Source organism: Amblyomma mixtum, chromosome 1 (genome assembly GCF_055824585.1).
Source record: "Amblyomma mixtum isolate Tamu chromosome 1, ASM5582458v1, whole genome shotgun sequence".
In the NCBI taxonomy this organism is placed as follows: Eukaryota; Metazoa; Arthropoda; class Arachnida; order Ixodida; family Ixodidae; genus Amblyomma; species Amblyomma mixtum.
Window position 1 is genome coordinate 269,363,145 of NC_143012.1, and position 24,617 is coordinate 269,387,761.

The window sequence follows — 24,617 nt, forward strand, 5'->3', positions numbered from 1 at the left end:
TTTGACGGTGAGTCCTCTCACATGTCGCCCCGTTGCCTCTTCTGCTCAGGTTTCTCTGCGGTAAAAATAAAGTAATGTTTCCAACACCTCTATAACAAAATTAAAAAGTAAGAACACTTTAGAGGTAGCCTGGAGGTGACTCCACTAAAAGTAAGGATTTTTTTTACCGTCCCCTAAACTCGTCGAAAGTGTGACACTCCTACCTGTCGTGTTAGCTGTCTCTGTCTATAGCGCTCTGCTTCCGAATGCCAAGTGGCAAAAATCCCATGTGCATAGAGATGAATTACAGAAACACACGAGGGCTCAGATTTTAGATGACAAACCATAGAAATTGTCTGAATGCATCAGGAACCCGTCCTCTAGGGCGTTCACCTGGCTCTGGTGCAGCTGTGGCGTGGGATACATGTGTCATGCCGGCTCTTCCTCATCGCATTAGTCCGCAACACTGACGGGCTTCCCAGGCTTGAGCGCATCTGCGATGCAAGACTGGTGCGCCTGAGTCAAAGCAGACAGACCCTGGTTTATGCCGTGTAAAGACTGCGGCTGATTCACGCCAAAGAAAGTAAGAAAACGACGCACCGTTAATAGAACAGCTCTTGGTTTTACAGCGTCATGTCGTGCAATCGCTCGTCGAAAAGATACCCGAAAAGGGTGGGAAGAGAAGGGGGGCTATTGGGCAGCGGCGACAATAACGTTGCAATTAACACAGTTCCCGCTTTGTATCGAACAATACTCTTAATCATTGACGAATATGCCTCATTCATGAATCACAAACAATGTTTGACTAACCAGTATGCACAACATATATGACATGTCAGGATAACTGCCATGGCAGAATTACTTTTTCGAAGATAAAAAAAAAAAAACTCGTGAGATTTTTAAAACGCCACTATCTCTACGGGAGAATTTGCTGGTTCTATAGAGAGCCAGCACAGTGCTGTTACATTGTTGCAACTCGAAGCTCCAGTTCGTTCTATGGACTCTAAGTAAACATTCCTGCAAAATGTGGAACAGTTCAGTGCGTGTCCCCTCTAATGTGCCACATAGGGTTACGTAATCCAGCCAAGTTTGATGGTTTGCTCTCATTTTGAAGCTCTGGGACAAATCTCATTGTGATGCCGCCCTTTTGACGCATGAAAGAAGAGTTTTTCGACTCTTTGTACACTTTCGTGATAAGTGCTCTAGAATGTCGCTACTCGAAAGCGACAGTCGAAGATTTGTCGGCTTTTTTGTGGGCAGCGAAAAGAAAAAATAACGCCAGGGGTTGCATCCACATGGTGCCATAGGCATATATGTGGATGTCGCGCAACCAGAGAAGAACTGCGTTCTGGTTCTAGCCAACTTACGTAAAACCGTCTTTCTTATTTTATGTCCTTTAAAATCCGTAGTTATTGCACCATAACCAATTTTACTGAGGTTGATTAAGAAAATTGAACTAATTTTGCCCCATAACTATGAGCCAACTATCGGTTATAGGACTGCAGCAAAAGCTTTTCTAGAATTAACCGGGTACTGTCCACCCACAAACGTTGCTAACTTGCATACCTTTTTTTTTTAACCGCCAGACGCCGATGAGCTCGTTTTGCACATCTGCCGTTTGTTCTTTCAGGCAACGATTTTTCAAAGTCATATATCTAATCACTTCACTATCCTTCTCGAAGCCGACATATCCCACTTACTTGAAGCGCTGTTTAATAACTGTTGTCAACCTCGTACAGTCACGTTTCGGAGAGCGCACACCACTTACCGCCGCATAGAGCACAGTGGTGGCGACCGGAACTCCCAATTTCTCGACTTTCTCGACTTTCCCTTTTTGTAAGACGCGTAGAAAACGCCCGAAGGAACGCGGAAGAAGGCATGCCTGAAGAGACGGCTGATTTTTACGATTCTCATTAATCGGAACCCGGATCGCATTGCGAAAGAAACGGGAAAAAACAGACCGGTGAGTATCGCACAGCCATGCGAAGTAGCTCTTCACGGGACTTCCTTACATTGGCAGTCGGCACGCTATCGCATCGCCGACACACATACTGAGCCGGTTAGCGGCCGGGAGCTCCTCCCTCTCTACGCCAGCCGCTCTCCAAGGAGGTTGTTCCAAATGAGCTTCCTTCGATTGCTTTCGTTCGCGGTGCGTCCCTAATTATTATATTCGGAGCTCTGCTGATTGCCGGTGAGGAGACAGGTTCTGCGTTGTTTCTTAATGACCCCCCCCCCCTCCCACCCGCTTGTTAGCGAGTCGGAAACACAGGGCGTTCCTAATTTCGGGTGGATCGCTGTACGCGGCAATCTATCTTTGCCACGGTGGTCGCGTACAATTCCTCGCTCTCCTGGCTCCTCCTCGGCTGCGGGTGCTTTATCACCGGTAGCGGAGGAGGCCCGTCTCTGGTTGTTCGTTGTGCCTTGTAGACTGGCGCGTTAAGGGCACGTTTCCGCCCGCCGACTGGTCACAACAGAGCGTTCCCTCCTCCCATCCGGCCCTGCCACGAGCGGCGCTTCGGTCTGCTTCCATTCTGGCTGCCTTGATAGCATCGCTCTGTTTCTGACGATGATGACGGCGTGCCGGTTGTTGCAGAGTTAGAAGGTGGCGAAGACTCCACCCGCTTTCGCGATAAGATCATCTTTCACGAACTGTTGGGCAAAACAAGTTCAAGCAGTAATGCCATGAGCCTGTGTATCCCCCTTCTACAAATGCAGAAAGGGTGATGATGATGATGATGATTCAACGTTCATATGGGTTATCATGAAAAGGCACTGCTTAGCGCTACTGTCATTCCCACGGTAAGACCAAGAATGCACTATGCCTCGCTTCATTCGAATTACAAGTGATTGATGACTCAAAATTCAATCCGCCGGGGCCCCTTGAAGGCTCACCGAGAACATATTGAATGATCTGTATCAATAGATTTCCACATTCTAACGACAAAGATACTATTTGCACTGAAAACGAAACTATTAAGAACTATAAAAGCGAAAAAGAAATGAAATACAGATGTAGCCATCATTGGCCGATCTCTCAAGTGAAGTGCGATATGTCGGCACAGTTGCTTTTTTTTTTAGCAGATCAGAGTGACTAGACTGCACCGCCATTCGCTTCATAACTGTGATCGCGGGTGCCTTTTTCGTGTAGACATCACAGGATTTGATTGATTGGTGTTAAAAATTTCAAGTAGAATATTCTCAGAAATATATGCACCTTTTGAATTAAATGCAAAAACATTAACAAACCTGAAAGAACTACAGAATGAACTTTTACTTATGAAACCCAATTCCATGGTGTTGTCCTCGGCATGTATTTAATACGTTTCGCTTTGTTTATTCAAAACAGTTCATGAATAATGGTGCAGAATAGATTCCTGCATTTTTTCTAGCAGGTTCAGAAGAAGCAATTAGGAATTAATAATTCTTTTGATGCCAGGTCGCAAATTATCTCAAATAAAGCCCTCCGTCGGGAATATTATATACAAAGAAGGGGTAATTTTGAAGACTTTTTGTCCAGGCGAATAGCGGAAGTTATGAGGGTGTCATCCAGCCGACTGTAGACTGCGCCAGCTTTTGGCTGCATGAAATAAACTTGCCTTCACTCTTCGCAGTTTTATATTTCTTTCTTTTAAAGCCCTTTCTAACATATGTTCGCTATAGAAACTGCATTTTCGATCTATCAGCGCTATTGTCCACTGCTCTTAGGAGCTCTAACTAGCAGCCTTCTTTATATCAAACCCTTGTTTTCACTTTTGTGACGTGTTTAGATGGTTTCCATGAATACATATGGTTAAGGTTTCTAGATGAGAACTTCAAAAACTATATGGTGAAGCTCAATTGTTTAGTAATGCTTAATCTATTATTATGGCTTCCAACTTCCGAAGATCACACACGCAGAAGTACATGAAAGAAACCAAAAGCCGCATTCAAAGAGCCCTTTGCTAGTTAGGCCGGTACTTAACCGAAAAGCTACAACTGAGCTTACCGTGAGGACACGAAAACGAGATTAAAGCCAAATCTGATTATGGTTCGGATGTAGTTGCATTAGATGTATTTTTAATGCATTCTTGAATGTACCTTGGGCACTTCCTGAGTGGCTGTCTGGTTAACACTCTGCACCCTTACTGAGAAAGAAGCGTGTAGTGATCGAAGTGCCTTCTGTCTGTTCGAGAAAAGAGAAAAGCTTGCGCCAGTGTTGAACTGGACGTCATAGGAGTCGTTGAAAGCGACCTCTGGTTCGAGTAGCCTAAGCGCGGGAAAGAGGAAGAAGACAGTGGACGGGCCGGGTGACGTGAGAGGTCGCTATTTCATTTGTGCGACACAGGATATCGAGGGAGAAACTCAACAGTGATGACCTCAGATTCAAAAGAATTGTACATCTCAGGTTGCCTAAGGCATAAAATTAATTCATAGGACCACCTGATTCTATTATGTGTTGGCAAAGCGATAGTATTAGCAACTGTTGATGCCTTTACAGGAAGTGTTGCCTTTTCTGATGTGTCAACGTCACTTCCCTCCGGGTAATGGGCGATTTTTAAGACCTACGACTTATTTCGGCACCGTAGGGCTTCTCAAACTATCGCATTGAGATGCCACTCAGGTACAAGCGAATTGCATTTAGGTCAAGAGAAACAGCACTTGAAATTAAATCGCTAGCAGTGCTGCAAATTCTGGTTACGCATCTCAGTCTGGATATGAGAATCGCGTTTTGAAAGCTGCGAAGAAATGGTGGTCACGTTCGACGAAGGCCACTCTACATATTGGTCTGGCATTTGTCTAAGAGATAAGATGAACTGGTGAGCCTTATCGAGCGAAGACGCCTTAGTCGCGAGTAGTAATTACTCCCGACGAGAATCTGAAAGAGAAAGTAAAATGGGCCCGTAGTGTCGCAAAAAAGGCTGCCCAATTCTGTTGGCAAATGCCGTCATGTCGCAACCCTTTCACTCGAGGAACTAAATAGTTTTACTCCTCAAGCGTAGATAGCGTTATACCAACATTAAGTTTCGGCAAGCTGCAAGAGCGGCGAGCAAGGCTGAGCAGCGGGGGTTCTTCTGGCGCTCTGATGTGTATGTGCTAATCACTTGGAATCCACTGCATCACCCTTAAGGACCGGCGGTTATCTTGCGTTCGCATTACATGCCCTGCCCAAACCCACATTTTCCTCTTGATTTCGACTTGGGTGTCATTAACACGCATTTGTTCCCTAATCCACTATGCCCGCTTCCGATCTCTTAATGTTACGCACCATTTTTCTTTCCATTGCTCTCTGATCTGTCCTTAACTTAAGCTGAACCCTTTTCTTTAGCCTTCACGTTTCTGCCCCTTAGGTGAATGGCGGTAAGGTACAGCTTTTATATACTTTCCTCTCAAGGGATATTGGTAAGCTGCCATTCGTGATCTGAGAAAACCTGCCATATGCGCTCCACCCCATTCTTATTCTTCTTGTTATTTGCCTCTCATGACCCGGATCAGCGGCCACTACGTGCCCTAAGTGGACGTATTCCCTTACCACTTCCATTACCTCGCTAGTAATTCTGAACAGGCCTGATATGGCATCTGGAAATGGTTTCGTGTTTCGCACTCTAAAAAGTGTCCTGCGGAGTCAAAGGTTCTCAAATCGACAAGTTTCGAGATTTAACTTCAGCAGCCGGAAGAAAATTTGCGATGAAAGTTTTCTTTTCTTTAATGCTGCGAAAGAATTGAAGATATAATTCTACACCGATTATTTAGAAAAAGTTTAATGGCCTGCGTTGTCATGTGTCTCAGTATTATTTTTTTGTAATAACCCTTGCGTAAGGAAGTTTAACATTGTATAAATGAAGATTTTTCCCTGTCCAAAAAGCTTTGCGTGTTCATTTTCAGATGTTCTGAAGGTGCGCCATGACAAAAATTACATCCTGCATATTTGTTACCACAGAAGTCTGTACGGTTCGAGTAAAGCCCTTGCAATAGCTGCCCAAAGCTGTGACTCGAAAGCAGCACTGAAGCCAAATATTTTGAACTGGGTGACTTGTTTTCAAGGTTTTTCACTTAACCAATTTCTTCCTACTGGGCGCAATTTACATGCGCTTACTTCATCGTGTCGTGTTGCTGGCAAAAACCTGCACAGAAAGCAAGTGCCAAACATAAAATAGCCCCAACGCAAGCCGATAAAGCACGCTTTCGCTCTGCTAAAACAAAAAAAAAAGAAAACAAATCATTTCTGGCCAAGTGCTCAGCGTAAAAGCCGACTCCCCCGTTGATTTGCATGCTCTGTGAGAGTAGCCGGGAGGCCGCTATTCGCGTGATGCGAGTATCTTTCATGCCACGCTCGGTTCGGCTTTCCTGGCTTGTAGTTATGCTGCGCGAAGCCTCAAATAACTTATAAATAGCTCATTTACATAAATAATTGAGCACCCACTGCGGGAACGCTGCGCGTGTGGCTACATAGAGCCGGAGCAAGATTGGACTTGATTAAGTGCACCAGCTTGCGAGAGACCGACCAACCACCGCAGCAGAAGTTATGGAGAAAAAGAGAAGCCAAAGAAAAACGAAGCCAAACTCTCGACGTCTAGCGGCCGCTGCCGTTAGATCCACTTCACATCGCAATGAAACAAACGTTTCCCGACGTAGCGCAAAGGGAGAAGAGAAAAAGAGGGCGTGATAGAAGGAAGGCGGCAGGGAAAGGAATAACGCACGATTCTGCATCTGTACCGAATTAGGCGCACCCAGCCCCACGAGGGCAGTAAAAATAAACGATAAAGCTCTTCTCCCTGCTTATTTGAAAAACCAAATTGCCTAGCTACAATACGCATCTAACTGGCACTAGAGTGGTTCGTCTATTTTGATTGCTCAGCTCCACCGAGTCGCTCTCTCGCTGTTTCCGGACTCGGCCTGGCTTTTCTTTGATACCAGCGTACAGGCCTTGTTTGTTCTGCCTCTTGCTTGCTGTGGTTTTTCTTATCGTGTGTTTCTTGGTGGTAAGCGAATTTTATTAGGACAAACGAGAGCCGCCTGCACCAGTCCGGCCAGAACTGGCTGCTCCGGCAGCGCGATAGAACGTGTGGTCCCAACGAACAGCAAATCGGCCAACAGACCACCAAACTACAGAGGTACACTGAAGACGCTAGCGCTGCTGGGCTATTTGTTCTCTGCTAACTTTTTTTTTCTCTCTGTGTCTGAGCTCAAAGTCCATTCTCGTTTCTGTCATGCTCTAATTTAATTGTTCTCCGCTTGTCTCTCGAAAGTTTCACGTAACGGTCTCTCGGAGTACTTGTTGCGAAAGAGGCGAAATAGGAGACCACGCAAAAAAAAGGTCTCCTCATCGCACAAGTGGTCAGAAATAAAAGAGATTACAGGCGCGTTTGCTTTTTAATGCTCGACGGATGGTCACGAGAGCTGAAAAGGAAGATTTATTCGGCGAGTATATCGTGAATCATGAAAGCTTGAAGGTGTGACCTTTGTCGAACCTTCGCGGCCTATCGAATTAGTTGGCTTCTCCCATGTATCATGGCGATCACGCTGGTCATTTAATAAGTCAGAACAGGCGTTAGGACAGTGTACTCGCACGTCTTTTCAAGATAAGCAAAGTGAACAGTGTTTCTTCGGCAGTGTAGAGATTAAATATTACACTCTCAAAAAGAAAGCTTGCCGCCATGCTCTGCAATAAATCTAGGCAAATTCGTTGAACATACTTAAAATCATTAACACCTCAACATAGAAACTACCAGTTATGAGAATAACTGCATGGGTGACATACGAAATTCGGCTACATGACGCGGTGTTTATCAAGAGAAAGAACCACTCTCTTGCCCCGCCTATGCAATAACTCTGCCACAAGGCGGCATGGCTGCGCAATATTCGCCGTGCAGCGTCACCTAAGTGTTAGGGCTCTGTCGCTCTGGGTGGAGCGCAACATTTTCTAACAGTGCGTTCGTGTTTTACGGCGACCGCTTTTAAAGATAAGGAAACCCTGCGGATGGGCATGTGTTCGTGTGGCCCCACCCGGGACTTGGCAAGAGGAGAGGCGGGAAAAGTAGAGAGGGAAGACATTGCCAGTTTGGTAGCGAAAAGGAAGAGAGGGCGCCTTAAGAGAAAAAAAAAATAAGGAAAGCAGCAAAGCTGACGCGGAGAGGGTTAAGAGGGTGGCCGAGTACGGTAGCTGCATTGCCTCGGAGCCTCCATGATTTTAAGGAGGTGAGTCGTGCAGACTGAAGAGGAAAAGCACGAAATCTTGCCGCGGTGAAAACAATGTTGGCTACGGAGAGTGGAGAAGGGTACGAGCGGTGGGCTTGGCTGTGATGGTTTTCACCTGCCTTGGCGTTTAAGAGGCGGGTCTCCGCTGCGTTTCTGGTAGCACTCGCATGTGTCTGCAGTGTAGAAAACAAGTATAGCGGCAACGGTGAAGATGAGAATGCGATGCGCAAGTCAAGCTGGCGTACCACTGCAAGCACCTAGACAGGACAGAATGGTGCGGAAAGCAGCATAAAATCTCTGTGTGTCTCTGGGCCAAAACACTTCGCTGCTTGTCGCCGAAAATTTCAATGTTAACGTGGGCTCTGTAAACAAAGCGTTGCAATATATCTATGGTGCAGAGAGGTCGGACTACGCAGGCATAACGCTTGCACAAACCAAACCATGAACTATCGTACAATTATATTTGGTGTTTTTGGAAAGGACCTTCGTAGCGTCTCCTGTCAACATTCAGCGACGCACCTCTGTTGTCATACGCCTGTTACGTGTGTTGTGCGGTAATATTTTTCGAATAGTGCAGGAACCTTTCTTTTTTTGGTAGTGTGGTTGTGTATAGTCTGCGTGCAGCAATGCCTGCAGCTAAATCGGCTGTGGTTTTAAGGATACGGCAAGGAGCCGTAGATTTCTTTCATTGGAGTGCGAGATTTCTGCGCTGCCTATTGAAATTTCTTTGCACATTTGTATGCAGCTGATTGTCATACATAGAACTGATAGACCGAGCTGAAAAGAAATAGCATTTTTCCTAAATTGGCAAATTGAGCCATGTCCAATTTCAACATTCACGGAATTTTTCAAAACACAACAAAAAATTTCTTTAGATGGGGGTAGCAAATAAAAGAGAATGCTAACATGACGGGCATGATTCTTTAGCCTTCTGTTGAGCATAGGATGTAAGAATAGATAAAACTGATTAGCCTGTTCTTTAAGAAAATGAAATACCACCAAGAATAGGGGCTCGTATAAGAGACTTCATCATTGGCCCACCTCGCTCGAGTCCACCCGGTTCTGACTTCTGCCTGAGTTCATGTACTGCTCGATATCACCAGTCATTACTCACTCACTGTTCAACGCACCGGAAGAAAAAATCAACAATCATTAAAGTCTTGAGAACATTAACGTATTTATACAAACTAAACATGTAAAAGCGCACTGGCCACTCTAGTCTGTTAAGAAACTGTGAAAGTTGTCCGATTTCTATTTTTTTTTAATTTTCCGAAAGTTTAAATATTTTTTCTCGTTTATGTTTCGTAAAACCTCACAAGAAAGTTAGCTAACGAGTAACTTCGATATGGTGTGGACGCTACGAGCCAACGCCTTTTTGTCATTGTGCAGATTTATTTCGATAAACGAGAAAGACAGGCAGTGTGGCACAAAGCGTCCTGATGGAAGGTACTAAAGTATGCGAAAATGTTTTCGTTCAAAAAGGAGCTGTGTGCTGCGCAGAAGTTTATAGACACCTTGTAAAACTTTATCTCATTTACTTACTTTTCTTGTCCGTCACACTGGTTGAAACCGGAATTAGATTTCTCCTGGTATGTTTCTGCTTATTTGAGCACAAATCATTTACATGTTCTGTTTTTAATAATTCTGAAGAATCTGCGCTTTGTAGCCATTAAAGTGCATATAATAAACATTTAAGAGACGCCTTAAGGGCAGCTAACACGGTACATAAGCCATGTTATACTGCGCTAAAACAGCGACACAAGAGAAGAACAAAAGCACAGGAGGAGCGCTCGTCCTGTGGCTGTGTTCTTCTCTTATGTGTCGTTGTTTTAGCGCAATATAACATGGCTTATGTAGACGATCACCAACTAGCCCGACAACAGCTCTTGTTATAACGCGGTACAACATGGTATATTCAGTACGCGATCTGACAAACATGAGATAATAGACTGGGCATTCTGTTATTAGAGTGCTTTGTTTAGGAATTCAGGTCAGTAGTTCACTCTACTAAATGGCGAAAACTGTTACCTCTGTGTGGACACTAATGCGTTGGTCGCGCGCAGCCATGTCCTGGACAGTGTTATACCAACAGTATTTTATTGTTCATGGTCCCTGTCATGCCACTACCCCGAGCTTGGTTCGCTTGCTGCCTTCGCTGGCGCTTGCTGAGGAGCTTGCATGCTCATCATTCCTGCAAGCAGTGACAAAGAAAAGGCAGATTTCAATATTTTTCACGCATTCATTACGCTGCAGCAGTCAGTTGTTTACTGGGGAAATCGTTCATTTCAACACGTAGTTTAGCTCCACATACGTGGGGTGGCCCGCTCATAGTTACTGGTATTCGCGTTGTTTTCCGAGAAATCTAAAAGAGCTCGCGTGACAACCCCTGAAAATTATGACACAACGTATATGACTGCTACGCTTTAGAAATAACAATTTCTAGTAAATCAACACATCAGCAGCTACCCATACCAGGTAAACTGTAATAAAAAATCACAGTAGGAAAGCATTGAAATTAAGTTGAGCACGAAGTTTTCAACAAGTAAATGCATCACATAATTGCATAGCTATGAAACCTCCTTAATTTCTTGGTATAAGTATGAATGTGAATACCTCAGACGCGTATTTCAATGCTGCTGCGCGTATTATGAAACAATTTATTTTCATATTTACCCACACATCACTTCAATTGCGGCATAATCGATTTTTCCGCTAGACAAAAGAAAACACAGACATTCTTCTTTTTCTCAAAGTGATGTTCCTGTTTCAAAAATTGGAGAAATCCATATATTACCACATTCATATTGCCATATATTGGCACATATAAGGTTGTGGCTGTGTCCAGGTCTCTACTTTAATAACAGTGAGCAGATAATGAAGTTGCATCAGCAGCTTTTTTGTCCGCTCACAGTTCTCTCCTATTTTGCAAACGACTACTTTTCTTAAAGAATTTCAGCCTGACCCTCTAGCGCCGTGTTTTTTCTTATTTTGTACGCAGGTCTTCATGAGGCTAATCATTATGCTTCAACAGCTAGTTCCTTAGCGCTCTTCCTCTTTTTTTATTTTCTGTTAAATTATGTGCATAGTTGTTGCAATTTGCACATTATTTGATATGCCAGCAATAAATAACTGAGGTAGGTATTCGCAAGGGGTATTTAAAGGCTGTAAAACATACCCAATATCTTCTGTGGAGTTTCCATGAAAACCGCTAGAAAACGAGCAACGACAGCATCATAAGCAAGATGTGCGCACTAATTTATGTGGAATGTGACAAATACTTGTGACTTGCGAGCAACAAAAATTTTTGCGTTAGGGCATATGAAGCATGTGGTACTGCTGAAAGAAAATATTAGAAATAAAATTTTTCTTTCTGGATACACGGTCTTGAAAAAGTTTAATGAATAACAAGCGCCATTCAGCAATTTTATTTAAGCCAATTTCATGATCACGGCGCAGTCACATGTATCAAGTGAGCAAGCTCGCATTTAGGAAAAATAGCCAAGGGGCAGAGATTTATTCTTGTAGCTGTTCACTCGTTAAAGTCAGAGAGGTTGCAAACTTGGCTACCCAAGGGGGGAGTTTTATGTAGCAGTATTGCCTTATCAGGCATGATTCATTGATTTAAGCAGGTTTAGGCGCCTTGAATTCACAAGGCAGCACACACACCCATTTCTGACGCACCAATGTACACTTAACACGTCACCCTTCACCTAAAGAAATGCCAAAATTTGAAAAGTTGTCTTATTTAATATGTTGTATTGAATGGATGGGGTTTTGCTGTGACAAGCGCTGGAGTGGTGGGCTCCAAGTTTTTCCAGCCCATTTATTCTTCAAAATTACCCGATAAAATGTTGCGCAAGGGCATTACTTTCTAGTGTGCACGGAAATACAATCGCCTCTGCTCGCATTAGATGCTGCGACTTTGGCTACAAGACCGGAAAAGCTATAGCCATCAAATACAGAGTATTACTGAAAACGAAGCCCAAATAAAATCCATCATATCTATCTCTAATTTTCTCATCACACACAGAAAGCATACTCGTTTTTCTCCATTCGAAAACTTTCGAAATATTTAAGGGTGGTGCGTATAAGCGCTTGCGTGAAGAATTAGAAGATGATAGTTTGTGAGTCACTAATATAGATGTTTCTATTGGGGGAAAAGCCATCTCTTAGATGCTCATGCGTGATTCAGTGTTGCTTAAGGAACACTTAAAGACCATTCCTCCAAAGAAACCTCGCTGCCGGCATGAACGCAAATGAGCTAATTAGCCGCTCAAGGAAGCTCCATTATGCAGTTTCACGTTTTAATGCGACCATCACGGCGCACACTCGTTCCGCTCACCGCTCACGTAATTTTCTGCCAGCTTGATTAGGCATGGCCGACAAGTTATATTTTGTGCGCGCCGTGTTTGTGTACGAAAAAGCCCGGCAAGAGGGAGATGGCGGTGGGAGGAGGGGAGGCAAGGAAAAAAATGGTTGGCGTTTTGAACGTAGACAAATGGTGTTCCAAGAAAAGATGTACAAAACGTCAATTAACATCGTTTTATGCCGTAAGAAAATATTTTTTTTCGAACGTATTGTTCTCTGCTGGTTACTTCCCCGTCGTCTTTGCGCTTTCATTTATCAGGCAGGGTGCCTAACCTTTCAATTCTTTTGCATACCTGTTTACTTTTTACTTTTCGTGTGACTTTATTTCTCATCTTTCCTCTACTCAAGAAATTTAACTCTATCAGAGCTCCACAAAGGTCTAGATAAGAAAGAGCTGCAAGTTTGATTAGTGCTTGCAAACACTTACTTTAAATTACTGAAATGACGAACAGCTCTCTGGGTTATGTTCTCGAAAGTTTAATTCTCCTCCCTCACTGGTGAGTATGTAATGCCGGTGAGTGCATAATTAGCTAGCAGGCAGCAGCTGCCACTTTTACAGTTCTAGTTATATCCAAAAAGTTTTACCAATTTTCTGGCGAATTCGCCTTCGTACATAGTATCAGTAGTAGTAGCAGTAGCAGTAGTAGCAGTAACACTTTTAGCTGTAGAAGTAGTAGAAGTAGCAGTAGCAGTAGTAGTAGTAGTAGTAGTAGTAGCAGTAGTAGTAGTAGTAGTAGTGGTAGTAGTAGTAATAGTAGTAGTAGTAGTAGTAGTAGTAGTAGTAGTAGTAGTAGTAGTAGTAGTAGTAGTAGTAGTAGTAGTAGTAGTAGGAGCAGTAGCAGTAGCAGTAGTAGTAGTAGTAGTAGTAGTAGTAGTAGTAGTAGTAGTAGTAGTAGTAGTAGTAGTAGTAGTAGTAGTAGTAGTGGTAGTGGTGGTCGTAGTAGTAATAGCGCCAGTAGTATTTTATTTATCCAAGTTATACAATAAGCTGCCTAGGAGAGGCAGAAAAAAGCGCGCCTCCTGACAAGGTCTACAACCAGGCTGACATGTCAGGACATCAGTGCCTAAACTCGTTAACAGTTTCCCAACTAATTAAATATGCTGATTAGAAATGAATACTCACATGGAATCTTTTGAACTGAAAAATAAAACAGAGATTTTCTTCAATAAAAGTCGATATTTTGCATGCCAACACGTCAAAGTTCCTTCTAGACAAATAAATAACTGAAAATATTTATTGCTTCTACATCATGAGATTTTATCCAGATTGTCGGATAACCAGAATTATTTTCTTTAGTGTTACCGTCATAAGCCTACGGCAAATTATTCTTTGCGCCAGTTGATGTTCTTTGAAAATAACCACAATATTAAGTCATAATGATTAAATGGCACAATGTAACTTACTACATATGACTATCTTTCCAATAACAAACAGCGTCCGAAAAATAGAAAAACATTTGCATTGAATACAGGTAATGAAAATGTCTGCACATTTGGTTTCTGTTTAAAGGTCTGTAGAGAAAAAGGAAATTCAATGCAGCTGGAACAGGCCAAAAAAACGAACAAAGGACTTGAGTACCTTTGATCAAGCTACAATAATATTTCATAGATATTCTTTCAAAGAGGCATTTTATATGTATAATACGCACTGTTTACAACAGTAATGAAGCATTGCTTCGGAGTTCTCACTGTTTTCAGTGAGCGACAACTATTTTTTACCACGTGTAACTTGCCGTGATTGCTTCTTAGTCCCGTTTATTTTTTACTTGAACGTAGCACCAAACTAAACAGGCGCCTGTGAGGGCGAGTCGTAAATCAGAACTTAGGTGCATCGACCTACTTTTATCCATGACAGTATCCAGGCCAGGAATCTGCTGTGCCTCGGAGAAGCCTGGGATGTAGAAAAGGGCTGAAAGAACTAAACAAGCACGCCACGATGTTATTTGCGAACACCAGGGAAAGGCATGCGAATATTGTGCAAAAGCGCACAGCTCTCCATGAGTGTGGATTGAAGGAAAAACGTGCGTTAAGGAGAAAGCAAAACGCATCGCTGAGCTCTAATTATATAAAAAAAGACATCCCACTTTGTGTACATTGGAGCTAGGCGTTCATTAATTTCTGCAAGTTGATAACAACCTGGTGATACACAAACTGTGCACTTAACAACCAGGAAAAAATGCAGAGCGAACAAGGACGCAGGACGGAGAAAAGTACTCAACCAGGCCTCACAGCAGCCGACTTTTAATACTGTCCTTTATTGCGCAAGCACTAAGGCTTCCAGACACTTAAAACCACGTTGTCTGTCGTGGTCTATTCTCAGCCACTAAGGTTCCCAATCACGTATTCTGTCGATCTTTGCCTGAAGCATAATGCAGGAACCCAAGCCTCGAGACAAAAGCGAAATGATACGCGGAGTGCTAGCGCATATACTCCTCATTTGGCGAACTAAACTAAATCGGCTGTAATTTTTTCATCGTACGTAAAACAAGTGTATTCTCAAGTTTTTACAACACTGATAAACTGCAGCTGCAGTACAGAATCAAGAAGTTTAACTTCGAAAACGTAGGTAGCTTTGCAAGCAAACACTTAAAATCATGGAAGAATTGCATGCCACATTTTATATCTTATTTATTTACAAAATACTGCATACACTGCGTTAAAGCAGGGTTGGAGTAAAGGTTAGCGAAAATGCAAAGAGGCAGCACTGCAAAAAAAGGCAGAAATAACACTTATTTGTTAGACCTCACGGGGCAATAGTTGAGTTATCTGATTTCAATCATCAAGTTAATGTGCGGGGATAAAAACAAAAAAATTTTTAAGTGTCTGTTCTGGTGACTACCGGGGTTAGAGGACTAGGGGAGTAAGGCCGAGTTTGTCTAGCACGTAATGGCGTTAAGTGTAATGAGGGGTCTAGATGAAGTTTGTTATCTACTTTTTTCTTCTAAGCTAAATTTCTTCGATCTTGTTAATCTCATTTCTCATTAAACTGGTGGGGGAGTTAGTCCTCGCATATTTATTGAAGCATAAACCTAAGAGCCCTTTTTGTATTATTTCCAGATTTTTATGTTAATTTAGAATAGGCAACGCAAACTGTGCATGCATAATCGAGTTTAGGCCGTATTATAGAAAAGTAGCAAGGTAGCTTAATGTTAGGAAGGGCATTTTTCAGTTTACGTCTTGACCAGCGCAATTTTAAAAAACCAGAGGAGCAAAATTTCTTGTATGCATGTGCCACGATAGACTGCTTGCTTTATCTCCAGCTAATTATTTGTAGTATCTGTAGTTTTGTAGTATCTGGGTTATCGAAAGAAGAAGAAAGAAGTTGGTTGGTCGGATGTAGTCCATCTTGAAAACAAAATTCAGCGCACACGGAAGAGGGACAAAGAAGGAGTGGACACTACAAGCGCTACTGCAATATTACCGGAAAATGCACACTTTTCTTAGTATTCAGAACCATGCTCCATTGCTCGCACCAGTTCACGACATTGTTCGTAGCACTGTTCAGGTCATTTTGATCATCCTCATTCGTAACTTTCCTGAATAAAACACACCCGTCGGTGAGCAATCTAATATGCACCGATGGGCTAGCCATTTGAACAACATCGTGAATATATAATAAAAAAGCATAGGGCCCAATAAACTTCCCTGTGGAACAGTGGATAAAACTGGAAGACAGTCCTTGCGTTGACCACCCACTTCAACAAACTTACTTTGGTCCTTTCAGTGTGCGGTAAACCTTGTTATGAAGATATAAGGAATGCCAATTTATTTCATTTTTAGAGCAAGTTTATTAAGAGCAATGCTGCCGAACGCCTTGGTAAATAAAAAAAATTCATGAATTAATTTCTTGTCATCTACACATCATTCAAACGAAAATTTACTGTAATTATTTGTGTTACCGTCGAGAAGTTTTTCTGAGCACTGTTGGAGTTTATTCGAAACTTAATTTCTTTCTAAAATTCTTACACGCAGTGAGTACTTATATGTTCTAATAGCTGGCAGCACGGACGTTAGTGATATCAGACCGTAGCCCTGAAACAAAAGACAATCGCGGGAACAATTCGGTCTGAATTCCAGTCATCAAACAGTTAATTACCAATGTCATTTAACAGCCATCAAATTTTGAGATGGCGTATTCATGTACGTAACATTCACGAGCACCCCCACAGATTGTCATTTTGATTCCTTGCTTCTGTCAGCTCGTGTGTGAAGAGACTGCGACTATTCTTACGACACCTATGACATCTAAAAGTGATCACCGCTATGCAGTAGTGAATGGGCAAAAAAAAACGAATAATTATTCACAGTATTTACAAGCTGTGGTTCACTTTTTTAACATAAAATTTATACGTTATAAGTAAGAACAGTGAATTTCATCAAAGTTGGCATTTACTAGAAAGCCGGTCTTTCCTAAGACACGTTGCCTTAGAAATAAAAACTGAATTCAGTAAGAAGGAAGGAGTCCTTTACGGTTTCATTGATTTCTTCAGATTTTTTTTTCATTGCAAATAAATTATCAATTTTTACAGCTTTCAAAAATCTCTCTAATCTCGGTGTCAAAAATAATAAAAGTAGAACACAGCTGCACGACTTCAGTAAATCGCAAAGTAATCTTCACCACTTTCGTGAAAAAAAAAGAACAGGAAAGGAACTGAATTTTATCCTCTGTGCCATGTTTGTACGCCAAGATGCAACTCAGATGAACAATTTTCCAAATTCGTCATAGTAAAAACAAAGATTAGGGCAGACTTTGGCACATAATCCTACACTGTTTCAGATTTAACTTGACAATTTGCGCTGCTTAGCAATTCTAACTGCTGTAATCGCCACGCAAGTGCGACCTGTCACGGTTTCCAACCCACACAAAGTCTTATGTAGAGGTTTTACCTTTTGGTAACGCAGGTAGAAAAACCCATCCACACTAATACTCCACCGGTAAGCTGAGAGTAGAGCATAGCACGTTTCAACGTCAGTGCGAAATTAGCGTCGCGGAACTTACACAAAGTCAAAGCGCAGCACCTCACAGTGAATCCGAGCGTCATGACGAAGGTTTCTCCAAATCCGGGTCCTGAGAACTGCCGCGAGGCTTAGCAATGCCCTTCAGCAGCGCGGAGATTAGCGCTCAGCCCGACCTGAGAATGATCGACGTCTGGCCGTTCGGGAAGGGTGACGCGTGCAGCCTGTTTTCTGCCAGCTCTTCATTTATTTTGTGGCGCCACGTGACGCGGTTTCCAACGGACAGTGGCTTAGGCGGAAGAGAGGGCGCTCACGTTCTCAATCAGCATACGTTCTGGGCCTGCTTCCTCTCAGCCACGTCAGCCAGACCCGTGGTATAGAGGGAAGGAGGAAGGGGTGAGGGCAGCGTATTCTCACGTCTGTTCTACGCCCTTTAAACCTTCTCAGCCTTCTCCGAAATATTCTCTTGCTACCTTTGTTCTTACCTTTTGTTTATTCGTCTTGCGCCTGCAAGGCGCTTGTTGATCACTTTCTCGCCTCTTCTTTGTTTTTTGATGCTTACTTCGTGGTGTCTTCTTGGTCTGTTTTTAGCCACTACTCCTCTCTCTATTCTCGCCCTCTATCCGGCTGTTTCTGTCGGCGTGGCTTTGTGTGGCGCGGACGATGATTGCAACATTCATGCAATCCTATTCCCTCCGCGGTCCAGCGCCCGCAGTCGTGAGAGAGCGAAGGAGGCAGTAGATCTCACAACAGCAGACCCGTGTTCGTGCTCGTGTTGCGTGCATATCCGCGCGATGTTCGCACCTTCGCCCTCGCAGTGTTCCTTTTTTTGTGTGTTCACGAACAGCCAGGCGGAAATTTTTTCGTGTTTCCTCCATTTTTCTTTCTTTGACGTCAGGCGCAAAAGTACGTGACCGTTGACCGCTTGATTAACTCGATGAAATATGCTGTCCGTAGCAGATGTGAAGCCAGCGCGCTTCCGGGAAATGCGTGAAGCAAGACCACACCGCGAGCCGCCGTTCGTGCACATTTACGCAGTATGCCATGGGTCGGCAAAAATGGGGCAAACGATTTGTGTTTGTTTTCTTTTTTACCTTGCGGCAGGATAGTACAGTAGCTGGCTATGTCATGCAAGCTCCATAAGCATCGCAGGTGACAGGTGTCGTACCTAGTTAGGCTCGCATAAATAAAGACTGATTTCTCCAGTCGCACCTTGGCGAAACGTGTCAGCCTCTTTGTTTCGGTGTCGAGACGATGTATAAAGGCGTGAATTAGTAGTTGCTGGTCTAAAAAGAAACACGCACCTGTTCACAGAATACACGATAGACTCTATGCAGCATTTATCAGCCATTTTTTTTTTTAAGAAACTGCAGCCTGCGCTCGACAATCTTGGTGAACTAGCTACTGATATCGTGACTTGGGGTCCTCCGCTAGCAGGTTCTGACCTGTCCTTTTTGCATACATGTCACGCGAGCTACCTGTGCCGCTTCTGAAACGTCAAATGATTTAACCGCCTTCACTGCATATTCAGTTCGTTATGAAGCTTTATATCTTGCATTTTATCACCACATCACCATATAGGATGCGAATATAATGTGCAAGTAGGTACCCGTTTCTTCAGCATGCATGATGAAGGCTGAAAAGAATGCTCGCGCGTAAAATTATGAACCATTCCAAATAATAATGTTTAACCCCTCCACCCCCATTCCGAACTCTCACTCCCAAGTGCACTTCCTGGAGTACGCCCCTTGGATTACAATGCCATTCTCCGGAATAAAATTGATCTCAATGCTCACCGGAATAGCATTGAAGTTGGTTAGAAGCTCAACCCTGTCTCTTTTTTTGTCGTTTCAAACTACTACGACTGTTGAAGGAGCGCACTGTTCCTTTAGACAACAAAAATTGCCATTAAGCTGTTCTTGTTAACGTCCAGTGCCTGGTAAGCAGCTCGTGCTTATAATGTATTGTAACGGCGATCCTGATGATGATGGCAAAATACTGATTTTTGCAGGCTTGTTCCAATAAACATCTTAATTATTTTAACGAGGTGGTTCTTGAGTTTCACTTTTGGAGGTCCCGAACATAGCTGTCTATTGATGCCTCCCATCACTGGTACTACATGAAACTTTATAACATCATTGACAAAAACCTATTATTCTTAAGAAATCTGCGGCACAGATGTTCTGACAAGGGCTACGGATCAAACACTGTGAAAGCAACCTTTAACGTAACCCACTGTGAAGGAATTAGTGTATTGATGCATTGCTAACCGGTTTTTGCGCTCAGTACGAGCTGAGCCTAAAGAGTACGTCATTAGTAACACGATCGGGGCAGACAAGCGTAAGTGCACAGAGAAAACGTAACAAGTTGATTGCACCGTAGCCTCAGACGTCACGTGTCGAGTCTTTGCAGAGGGCGAAGACACTGGTCGGCCAGCGAGTGTGCGAGCGTGTGCGCGTCCAGCGGAGGTGGCGGGGGTTCCGTGTAAGGGCTCTACAAGGCTGGCCGTCGGCGATGGCGGCTCCTGTAACAAGTGACGCCGGCGGATCCTCATTAATCGGAGACCGTCCGCGTACTGACGTGCAATTACGCCGCTGAAAGCCTCTCCGAGAGAGCAACCGGCCCTTGGCCTTGCGACGCCAAGAACAAAGCTTTGTCCCTTAGCGCAATCGAGACGCAGCAGAGCACATGCTGCTCTGCTCGAATGTCAGCCAGGAGGTTGTCTCACAACGAGGTTAAGGAGTGAACAAGGGCATTGGTACTGAGTCAGCAACCTTGAAGAATCCGTAGCTGCACGGATACACTGAGTACTCGTCGGTGTTCAGAAACGGATTGGTTTTTGGCTTAAATGTTTTCGTGTACTTCATCTGCCTGAAAACTGCCGTAGTACGGCAGCTACTGAATTACCGTGCAACGATAAAAGAGCGCCTGATAATCAGGCGAGTTAAGACTTATAGTGCAGCAAAAAAAAAATTGATAGCACAGTAATTTTACAATATTTTTAATGTGCTGGTATAAGAAGCCGCATCGAAGAAAAAAAAAGCCACACTTGGTGTGCAAAAAACACTTATTGGTCGACGGGAAACGCAACGTCAAGAGACCATGCGAAATGGCCGAGTGCTCATTGGTCGACACAGTGTGTGACGTCGTGGGACCACGCGACATGGTCGAGATGGCAGCTCGGTGGTGAGGCAGATTTCAGTGTGCTTCGTGGTCGATTGTGCAGTGGAGAAAAAGTTTTACAGCTAAAGCTGTATTAGCTTTGTGTAAGCCGTTCATGAGCTACAACTGCAGCCGTAACGCGTTACGAAGTGTTACTCGTAACGCTGTTGAGGCGTCCGTCGTGAAGCGAGACAGTTACTGCGCCGTTGCTTTCCTCAAAACTAACCTGCTGCTCTCTCTCCCGACGTTCACCCTCTCCCGTCGAATGGAAAGAGTGATAGCGAAAGCACACGGGAGCCTTTCACCTTCATCGAAGAGGGGCCACCCCGGTCAGGTTCGAACCCGGATAATCTAGCTCAGAAGCCGAATGCGCTAACCACTGATCTACCGCGGTGGACAGAGCCCAATGGTACTGTGTTGCCGTCAAAGTGACGTTCATTATTCGAATTGCTCACAGGGACTGCTGTCTCTTAAAGGAGGCAACACAGCAAACAATTAGCGACTCTTTGTCGCCTAAGTTACTGATAACACAAACACGCGGGGAGTCCGTCAGAAGTCAATAGGCAGTGACGGCGCGGCGTTGAGCACACCACGCACTCGTGCCACACTGTCCACGCAGCAGAAATACATAAAGCGCACTTGCGCAACGGCTTTGTAAGGCACAGGCCGCACAGAGGCGTGACCACGGCACAGGGCAATAAAGTGAGTGGTCCAGCGCTGCAGAAAAAGATGCTCTATGTCGCCTGTTTAGTAAAAAAAAATTATGTACGGTTACCGGATACACTGACATTCGCAAGTAGACATGACGCTAAGCATGTAAGACGAGTCGGTTAAAGAGGTGCCATAAGCATCTTTGAGTAACTAACAGGAATTGCTTGTGGGCGATGTAAAACAAAAGGGATAGCATACATATTGACAGATGAGTGAAACGGCAATGATTTCGAACAGAAAAAGAAAAAAACTTTGCAGAAGTTTGGCCTAAAAACAAGAAGAAGACGATCGTTGTTAACAGAAATGAATGGGCATGTCTACTGCCGGAAAAACTCTTCTCTCAAGAAAAAAAGTTCCTCCGACAATCAGCTCATCAGCTCTGTTCAGTATTGGCCACACAGCGCGGCGTCGAAAGCCACCGGCCACCGCAACGCATCGACTGCGGCATAAACTAAAAAGACGTGAAACAATTAACAGGCGAGCAAAACGGCTTCTGAGGAAACGGTCGCGGGAGACGAAGCACGAAATTCTCTGCCCAAAGAATCCTGCATGAACCGCGTGCCAAAAGACGCGCGCTTCCACGCAGGCGGCTGTAGCGTAGCGATTAGATTCTGGGAGCGGGCAGTTCGCACTTGTACTGGAGCGTAACACACCCAACCGCTCTAACCGATCACAAGTAGGCAGCAGTGCGCAGCCGATTTTCCAGACAAAGTCAAGTAGATGGTCTAGGAGAGGTGTCGACGCTAAGAGCACCCATTGAACGTGAGCGCCGATTCACCAGCACCGCAGGTAACAATAGCCAGCCCATAATGTCCACCACACGGTCTTCAACGATGCTTGCATCAGGTGCTACTGCTCTTATATGCATGAAAAAAGCCACTGATGAAGCATAGAAAGCGGTAGGATGCTCTGACCAAGGTGCATGATTAACAGGGCAGTGGAATCCAAAAAGTGTAAAGAAGGGCCTCAAAAGTACCGCGTCAGTGCCCGCGCCGGAAACGCGTCCCCCAGCAGGATACGCAAAGTACTCTTGAAAGCTAACAGCAGGGACATTTTGGAAAGGCAAAACCTCCTGACTCCCGCGGTTGTTCAAGAAGAGCACGAGCCACAAGCTCGGTTCCGCCTGCCAAAAACAAAGGAGAAAACTGTAGTCTGCACCTGCCTTATGACAGGAGGAGTGGCTTAACAATGTGGCAAAGGTACCAGAAGGCACCCAGCATGACGGACTGAACGAGGTAGCGCCCCTCAAGCAGAGACAGAATACCTGAGCTTTTCGCAGTTTCGCAGACGAGCTGTAATGCCTTCTATGACCGAAGACCAAACACAAGAACCAGCAAACACAATCATTTGTAAGTGCCTTCCATGAGCGGCAGGCTTACAAAGTCTCGAGGCTTTCCTATATGAACCGCTACGTGCCCGAGCTGTGTTAAACGAGCCTCAGAAAATCTTATTTCCCGTTTATTCCGAGTGCCCATACATGTTTTCTAGAAAGTTTGCTTTGACAACTACGCACGAGTTTACTGGCATCTAATGACAATATTGGAAAGGGGATACACGCAGAACAATTTACGCGATTGCAGTGCAGAGAACATCAGTCGCAGTCATTCATGAAGTTTTCAAAAGATGCATAATATCGCCGTGAAGAAAAGGTTAAAAGAGAGAGTGAAAGGAGGAACGGAGAAAGAGGTGCAGTAGTGGAAGGCTCCAAGCAAGCCGCGACACGTCTTTTTTTTTTTACAGCCAGAGATGTAATAGCTTTGTACAAGACATTTAGTAGAAGCAATTTAGAGGTTAAAACGGCAGTCGTGTAACACATTACGTGTAACCCTTTTTTGCAGGTAAACACCACAGCCTTGTACATCAAAGCGCGCCTGGTTTGTCCACAGACCCAGTGAGCAAGTTATACGCATTTCCATCCCTCGAACCCAACGGAAGGCATAGACTGCGAATAAGACAGCACTGGAAAATAGACTATTACCTTTGTGCAAGCAGCCCTGGAGTCCGTGAAGTGTGCCGGGAACGCGATCGAATCGAAGACCGCAAGCGAAAGAAGGACGAGTATTACGTGAGCACATAGGCGCTAAAACGGAGCTATGAGAAGTCCAATTGGGCAGTCGCCTGTGAAAAATGAAAATGGGCCGAGCACTCTAGACCTCACAGGCGCTAATCTATTCAGATTTCGCTGATTAGTGCGCTAAGCCAGTAAGTTTAGATTTAATAATTAATAATAATTTATTATTAATTTAATAATTCTGTCTTGATTGACAGATTGTGACTGTGTTTCCCGTTCCTTCTCTCTTCCCTCTTTAATCCCCCCATTCCCTTCCCCTGTGCAGGGTAGCCAACCGGAAACCTTTCTGGTTAACATCCCTGCCTTTCCCCTCTCTCTGTATGTATCTATCTAAAAATGTGTTTTGCTTGCAGTGAAATCAACTGCACCTATGCGCAGAGATCAAACAGCCATTTCACAATTTAGGCGAACGTCATATCTGTCGTATGAGAGGAGTGTTCTGCACCATGGAGTTGTCTTTATTATGTACGGCACAGCGCAGTTGTTGGTGACATCATCGGCACTAAGTTGCTAATATAACAGGAGAGGAATTAACTATTAGACCCAGTAATGTCGACAATATGGCCGATAACCTTCATGTCCGCAATATTCAATAGCGACATTCTGAAAGACACGGCGGTCATAACCTGTGCTGAGCACGTAATTGCCGTCAGGCAAGGAGGCTGCCGGTTAATTTTTCTGTTTCATTGCTCTCCTTGTTTTCTTTTTCCTCTCGACCTTTGTTTGCATTCGCTTTACTCGTCATGCCATCTCCATTAGCCGAAAACCTCATATTACTCTGTCTCCTCCAAAACCTGAGCTTCCCATTTGGATATAGTACTTGCCCCGCGCCTGTGTAACTGTCCACTGTGCACCTGTCTGCTCTGTGTAGTCTGTGAATGCTTTTGCAGGGTTTTTACATAATTTTCTTTTTGAATCTTCTTTTTTGTTCTTTATTAGAAATGGCAGAACTTCAGGACACTTCATGTTTGGCTCAGGAGGACAGTGCTCGTCCGCTGCTTAAGTATCATTCAGTGGGCTGTGTATATTACGCACAGTCGTGTACCAGTACGAGAGGACACCAAGTTTGAGCCCATTTATTGATTAGTTCCTAAATGTATCTGACAACGACAGTTCTTTTTTTCAGAACTTTTCTTCTTGACTTTTAATATCCAAGAGTCATTCTAAAATTTAGTTGACAATAAAAAATTCGTAC

General features: G+C 44.0%; 1 long non-coding RNA gene across 1 annotated transcript; it reads right to left on the reverse strand.

Moving 5' to 3' along the window:
* Window positions 1–10,251: 10,251 nt before the first annotated feature.
* On the reverse strand, window positions 10,252–17,692 carry LOC149371662 (uncharacterized). Its single transcript, XR_016292006.1, has 5 exons — window positions 17,522–17,692; window positions 14,363–14,440; window positions 13,646–13,660; window positions 11,330–11,362; window positions 10,252–10,345 (listed from the first exon to the last, which is right to left on the reverse strand). It is a non-coding gene; the product is annotated as an uncharacterized LOC149371662 (long non-coding RNA).
* Between the last annotated feature and the right edge of the window lie 6,925 nt (window positions 17,693–24,617).